Source organism: Elephantulus edwardii, unplaced genomic scaffold, assembly GCF_000299155.1.
Source record: "Elephantulus edwardii isolate Elephantulus edwardi_28Jun2011 unplaced genomic scaffold, EleEdw1.0 scaffold00089, whole genome shotgun sequence".
Taxonomy (NCBI): domain Eukaryota; kingdom Metazoa; phylum Chordata; class Mammalia; order Macroscelidea; family Macroscelididae; genus Elephantulus; species Elephantulus edwardii.
This window is the reverse complement of record NW_006399839.1, coordinates 12,172,944-12,180,225: the sequence shown is the minus strand read 5'-3', so window position 1 is coordinate 12,180,225 and position 7,282 is coordinate 12,172,944.

The window sequence follows — 7,282 nt, the reverse complement described above, 5'->3', positions numbered from 1 at the left end:
TTGGCAAGGTTCAGAGCCATTGTTCATAGGGTCACTGTGAATTGTAGATGATTAGTCGTAATTACAACAACAACAACAACAACAATAAACACACTCCATTGTCCTATGTTTTTCCAAATAAATCCAAATAAATAAATTCAAGCTAGAATACAGATTTGGGAATCTCAGCTTATTTGAAACCTATACATAGACCAAAAACAGTTGTTGGAGCAGAACAAGGAAGTACCGCCCCAGCAAAAATCAGGAAAGGTGTGCATCATGGTTGTATTCTTTCTCCATACCTGTTCACTTTGTATGTTGAGCAAATAATTTGAGAATCTGGACTCTATGAAGAAGAATGTGGCATCAGCATTGGAGGAACACTCATCAAACGACCTGCTTTATACAGACGATACAATTTTGATTGAGGAAACTGAACAAAACTTGAAATGCTAATGAAGCGCAAAGACTGAAGGGTTTAGTATGGATTACATCTCAGCCTCATGAAGACATCATGATAGATGGAGAAAGATTGGCATAGCCAATGATTTATTTTTCCTTGGACCCACAGTCAACACTGTGGATTACAGTTGACTAAACAACGCCTAACACAGACACAGTTTTATTCATCCCAAATAATGTCTTTCATCCTATTCCTGAAAAGAGATTTAAAAATCATAAAAAGTATGCAGAGTGGAGTATACTTGGGGTAGGGGTGTGCGGGGGGATTGTGTACCAATGAGGGAGTTTTTCTTTTGCTTTTCAAGGAGAGGAGCAACCTGGGGGTGGGGGTGGGGTGGACGAGGAGAAAAGTGCAACAATGAATGAATGGAAGTCCAAAATCTCTGTAGATGTTCATTGAAATTAATTAAAAAAATTTTTTTAAAGTATGCATCAAGGTTATTTCTTCATACCTATTCAGTCTGCATGCTGAGCAAATAGTTTGAAAAGCTGCCCTATATATGAAATAATGTGGCATCAGGGCCAGAGGGAGATTCCTCAACAATTTCATTTATGCAGAAGACACAGTGTTGATGCAGAAAATGAAGAATACTAGAAGTACTTTGTGAGGAAGATTCAGGATTATAATCTTCAATATGGATTAAATCTCTATATCACAAAAACAAAAATCCTCACTTCTGGGGCAATCGGCACCATCATGATAGATCTGTTAGGTGATCTGTGATCCTTAACTCAGTCCAGATTAGCAGTAGGTTAGTGTAACACTTGAGGTCCAGCCTGGAAGGGACAGATCTATGTCTTCTTGGGCCACTTAACATCGTGGATTTTAAGGAAGCAGAAAATTAATTACAGACAGCCTGCAATTTCCATCTTTTAAAAAAGGACTTTATCATGTTGGGAAAGACAGAAGATCAGAGACAGGGGACCCTCACCAGGATGAATCAACATAGTGATTGTAACAATGGCCTTTAGGCTATCAGAGATGGTGCAGGATAGGACAAGGTTCAGACCTATTTATTCATAGGGTCGCTGTAAGTCATACTTGACTGGGTGACACCTCACAACAACAGCACTGTCCTAAAGCTTTGGGAAAGAGTTGAGGATGCTCAGGAGGACTGAGTTCTGCACTCATAAGAAAGTCCTGGGCATCCCCGACTTAAAATGGGAGCTCCAGTTGTAGGCTTTGTCTTTATCATGCTGGATGCTGTCTTCATTGTAGGGGTCTTCTGACTAGGGGAGTATTCAGCGCCACGTGTCTCAGATTGTAGCTTGTAGTACTAGGAACCTCAATCATTTCTATTCTAGTGCTGAATTCTCTGGATATGAAACTGAGATCTGACAGTTCTTTTGCTTCTAAAACCCTTGGATGAAACTGAAGCCCACACCCTGGAGTAGTAGCCTGGAGCTCCTAGACCACCGGAGCAGTGTTGCCTCTCGTTGGCTGTAACACTGGTAACAGTGTTGGGCATGCAGGTGTTAAGGTTAGAGGCAGTGGTGATTTCAGAGGTGAAAACAGTTGGGAAAGCACCCCATGCTGCTTGTGTGGTGACATGGGTGCCTAGCATGGGAGTAATGTGCGAAGAACCCCCAAAATTGACTAGGGTGGTGTCTAACTAAGGCTGGAAGATCTGAAATGGAGCTAGGACTGAAGCTGATGGGATGCCATTTGGTGGGAGCTGTTTGAGGCGATTAACATCATGGTCCCTAAATACTGGCCTGAGGATGGTTCCGGGGTGAAAGGTGGGAGTCAGTGGAGTGTTGGGATTATAGAACCTCCTTGTAGGAGAGCCGATGACATCTACACCAGAGCCAGTGCTGCCATCAGAAGTTGAGATGTCCCCAGCAACAATAGCAAAATTCAGCAGAGCAGCAAAACAACAAATGTTGGCAAGGTTGTGGAGAGATTGGAACACTTATTCACTGCTGGTGGGAGTGAAAAATGGTGCAACCACTATGGAAGGCAGTTTAGATATAATGTGATATTTTAAAGATTTTGAGTGGAATATAAGCTGTCTTAACTCCAAAATTCAACCATTTCTTTTTTAAGTTTTTGAAAGTTTTTTATTATTAATTTTAATGAAAACTTACAGAGACTTTGGATTTCCATTCATTCATTGTTGCACTTTTCTCCCTGCCCACCCCTCCCCCCTCAGGCATTTCTGATGCTCTCTCTTTGAGAACCTCAGGTTTTCCTTTTTTGTTTTTTTAAAAGAAAATACTTTGTATTGATTTACAGACAAAATAAGTATACATTGTGTTTCGCATTTCATTCACATTGTGTTTCATAACATCATTCTTATGCATTGTGTTTTATAAAATTAATCCCTATTTAATTATGCCCATCATTACCTCATTTTTTCAGATCCCCGCTAGATCTTTTCCATTTTCTTTACTCCTCTCCACCCATCAAATTCAAACTTCCCTCTTATCCACCCCTCCCCCCCAGTTCACTCTTCTCTTTGAAAAAAGAAAAGTTCTTTCATTGGTATACAACCCCCACCCCACCCCCTGAGTTCACTCCACTATGCAGCCTTCATTCTGGACTCTTGTCATGACCATTATACCCAATGATATATCGCTTTTAAACAGTTCTCTCCCTCATCTGTTTCAATGCACTATAAATAATTTATCCAATCTTTCTCAGTCTCACCCTAACCCTGATGTCATTCCCGTCTACAACAGTGGCATTATGCAGTATTAGCCCTTTTGTGACTGAGATATTTTACTCAGCATAATGTCCACCAGGGTCACCCATTTTGAATAATATTTCATGAGTTCCTTGTTTTTCAGTGCAGCATAGTATTCCATTGTGTGAAGAAACAACAGCTTCTTTATCCATTCTAAGAGAGAAGCAAATTAAAACAACTATGAGATATCATCTCACCCCAATAAGAAGAACAAAATTCAACAGAGCGGCAAATATCAGATGCTGGCGAGATTGTGGAGACACTGGAACACTTATTTATGTTTGGTTGGGAGTGTAAAATGGTGCAACCACTATGGAAGGTTGCAAATATAAATACCATTTGACCCAGCAATTCCACTACTGGAAATATAACCTAAAGAAAGCATAACTGCCACCCAAGCAGATATATGCACACCCATGTTTAGCGCAGCTTTGTTCACAATAGCAAGGAGTTGAGAACAACCTAAGTGCCCACCAAGCTTCCCTCTTAAATCCCTCTTCTAATTACAGAAACTACTTATAAACTATATAATATATTTAGAGCAAATTGTCTGATGATATATTTGATTAAATTTCCTTCATCTTCACCAGTCTTTATTATTTGAATGTCATGTTAGCTGTTTTTTTGAAACTTTTTTTTACCTTCCATCCTTAAAGGATGCTTTTACTGTCTTGGATTGAGAAGTCTTCTTTTCCAGCACATTAAGGATACTATTGCATTCTCTTCTGACTCTTGTATTCTCTGCTGAGAAATCATAGACCTTCAGCTTAATATCCCTTATTTGTAATATGTCAGTTTTCTCTGACTGGCTGCTTTCAAGGTTTCTTCTTCATCTTTGATTTCTAGGAGCTTGATTGCGATTTATGTGGATGAGCTCATCCTCAGTTTCTTAGATGTGTGCTTCATAAATTGGTGAAGTTTTTAGTGGTTTTCCTCACCAGCCTCTTCCATTCCTCCTTTAGCTACTCCAGTAGTACCAAAGCTAGGCCACTTGGTGCATGGTCTGGGGAAGTCATTCCACTCATTCCTGGGAAGAGGGGTGGAAAAAAAGGAGGTAACACCTTTCTTGTTATTCAACCACTGATGGACTCTTACTGTCCTTCCTTCTGGTGCCAATCAGAATGCTGATTACAAATGTTCAAAATGGGTGTATTGTGTCAGGTTTGTTCACAATTCACTGTTCTGTCTCCCTACTTGATACTTTTATTCCATTTCTTATTTCAGTCAGTATTTGAATGACTTTTTTTTATAATTTCTCTGAGACATCGAGTTCTAGGATTATCATTTATATTTGTTATCTTGTTTTTTAATGTTTTGTTGTAGAGGGTCTGGGCTGCTGAAAACTTTGGGATTATTATTTTGCTTCTAATACCATTGATAAACTGTTATCTCTACACTTTTGTCTTGATGCCTTTGAATTATGGTGTTGGAGAAGAGTGCGGAATATCCTGTAGACTGTCAAAATAATAAGAAAGTCTGTCTTGGAGGAAGTGCCTTAGGCGCAAAGATGGTGAAATTTTGTTTCACTTATTTTGGCCATGTTGTCAGGAGAGACTAATCCTTGGCCATGCTGGTTAAAATTGAGAGTCAGAAAAAGAGAAGACAACTCTCAAAAGATAGATTGACACAATGATTATAACAAGGACTAGAGCATATCAGAGATTGTGAGGTGCAGTACAGAATAAGGTTCAGATCTGTTATTCATAGAGCTGCTGTGAGTCATAGTGAACTTGATAATACCTGACACCTAACAACAATATGCATTGCTATCAGGACTGAGTGAATGAGAGTTCCAGTTTCTGTACATTCTTATCAACACTTCTTACTTCTTCTTTTTCTCGCAATGGCCATTTAAGTGGGGTTAAGTGGTATCTCTTTGAGGATTTGATTTGCAATTTCATACTCTTGGCACCAGCAGTCAGGAAATAAAAAGACAAATTACATTGGAAAATCTGCTGTCAGGGATTTCTCCAGAGTGGTGAAGAGCAATGATATCAGTCTAGAGACTAAGATGTGCCTGATGTAGGATGTGGTCTTTGCAATTACGTTCTGTGCATCAAAAAGCTGGACAGTGGCTAAGGATGATGGAAGAATTGATGCTTTTCAGTTGTGGTGCTGGGGAAGAGTATTGAAAATATCATGGATTGCCAAGAGAACAAACAGGTTTGCCCTAGAGAGAGTGAAATCAAGTTGCTCTTTGGAGGCAAAGATTTGGAAGCTCCATCTGATGTACTTTGGGCATGTTGCCAGGAGGGGCCATTTCTTAAGAGAGAGACATCATGCTTGGGAGGGTAGAGGAATAAGAGAGAAAGACCCTGGTAAGATGGATTGACTCAGTAACTGGGGTATTGGGAGTAGATGTGTTTGAGACAGTGAGATTGGCTGAGGATATAGGTCGAGTTCAAAGCTATTTTGCATCTGGTTGCTAGTCACCTTGACAGCCCATAACATTAATAAGGACAGTAACACTGCTTTTCATGCTAACTTGGTGTGTCTCAAGACATTATTACTTCTCTGTTATGTTTATTTTCTTTAGTGAAATATCTCTTCAAGTCCTTTGCCATTTGCTTTGTCTTTGTATTGTTGAATTATAGGAGTTCTTTATATATTCTGGATATTAAACCTGTTCTGGTTTTCTGGTGCTGCTGTAGCAGAAATACTGTAAGTGTTTACTTGAAAATGAAGCTTATTTTCTCCTAGTTCTAGAGATTAAAAGTCCAGATCAGAGTCTAGGCCCATCCCTTTCTTGTCCATGTTGTTGTTGTAGATTGCTGTTTAGTTGAGCACGACTCATAGCGACCCTATGAACAAATGACTTGAAGCCTTTCCATAACCCCAGCTATTCTTTGATTCCTTAATGCTCCATACATGGTATCTGTCTTCCTCCATGCATGCATTTCTATGTCTACTCTGCTCTTTGTAATGGCTCTGAAAAGATTAACTTTAGAATTCGTGCAATATGGGTATGATTAAATATTACTTCCAAACCCCTCCAGTTTTCAAACAGCTTTACATACATAGGTTAATACTGTAATATGTGTTTTTGAGACATACAGTTATAGCCATTTAAAAACTCTTTACCAGAGATAGGATTCTCAAGAGTTTATGCTGTCTCTCCACTTTGCAGATAAAGTCCTTTGATGTGTGAAAGTTTTATATTTTGATTAAGTCCTGTTTGTTTATTTTGGTTTTTGTTGCTTGAGAGTCAGATATCATATCCATGAACCCACTGTTGAAAACTGTATCTCAAAACATGACTCCTCTGTTTTAAGAATTTTATGTTTTTAGTCCTTACATTCAGGCCTTTGATGAAATTGAGTTAATTTTTGTATGTGGTATGAGGTGTAGGGCAAACTTCATTCTTTTGCATTTAGAAATCCAATTGTCCCTGAGTCATTTATTGAAGACATTATTCTTTGTTCATTGGGTAAATTTCACCCTTTATTGAAAATCAGTTTCCTGTAAATAATTTGTTTCTCTCTTTGATGTTAGGTTAATTTTTCAAAAGACATATGCTTTGCTTATATATAAATCTACATTCTTCTTAGAATAATTGAGGGTTGCATCAGAATTTTTGGGAATTTTTTTTACAGCACATTCTTTCCATTAAAATTTTCCCCTTCATTCATTGTTGCACATTTTCCTCCTTGCCCACCCTCCCCCAGTTCATTTTTCTCTTTGAAAGGAATAAAAAAATTCTTTCATTGTTATAATCCCCTCCCCCCAAGTCCACAGTCCACTTTACTATGCATTTCTTTTCCTGGAATCTTATCATGAAAATAATATCTAATCCTATATTCCTTTTAAACAGTTCTCTCCCTCATCTGTTTCAGTGCAGTATACATTATTTATCCCCTCTTTTCTTAGGCTCCCCCAACCCTGATGTCAGTCCCATTTTAGAATGCAGTATTTGTCCTTCTGTGACTGAAATATTTCACTTAGCATAATGTCCTCCACGCATTTTGTATAATATTTCATGAGTTCTTTGTTTTTCACTGCAGTGTAGTGTATTATATTGTGTGACTATACCACAGTTTTTCTATCCATTTGTTTGTTGATGAGCACTTGAATTGTTTCCAACTCTTTGCTGCTGTGAACAAAGCAGAAATAAACATGGTTCTCCATATATTTGCTCTGCTTGGGTGGCTGTTATG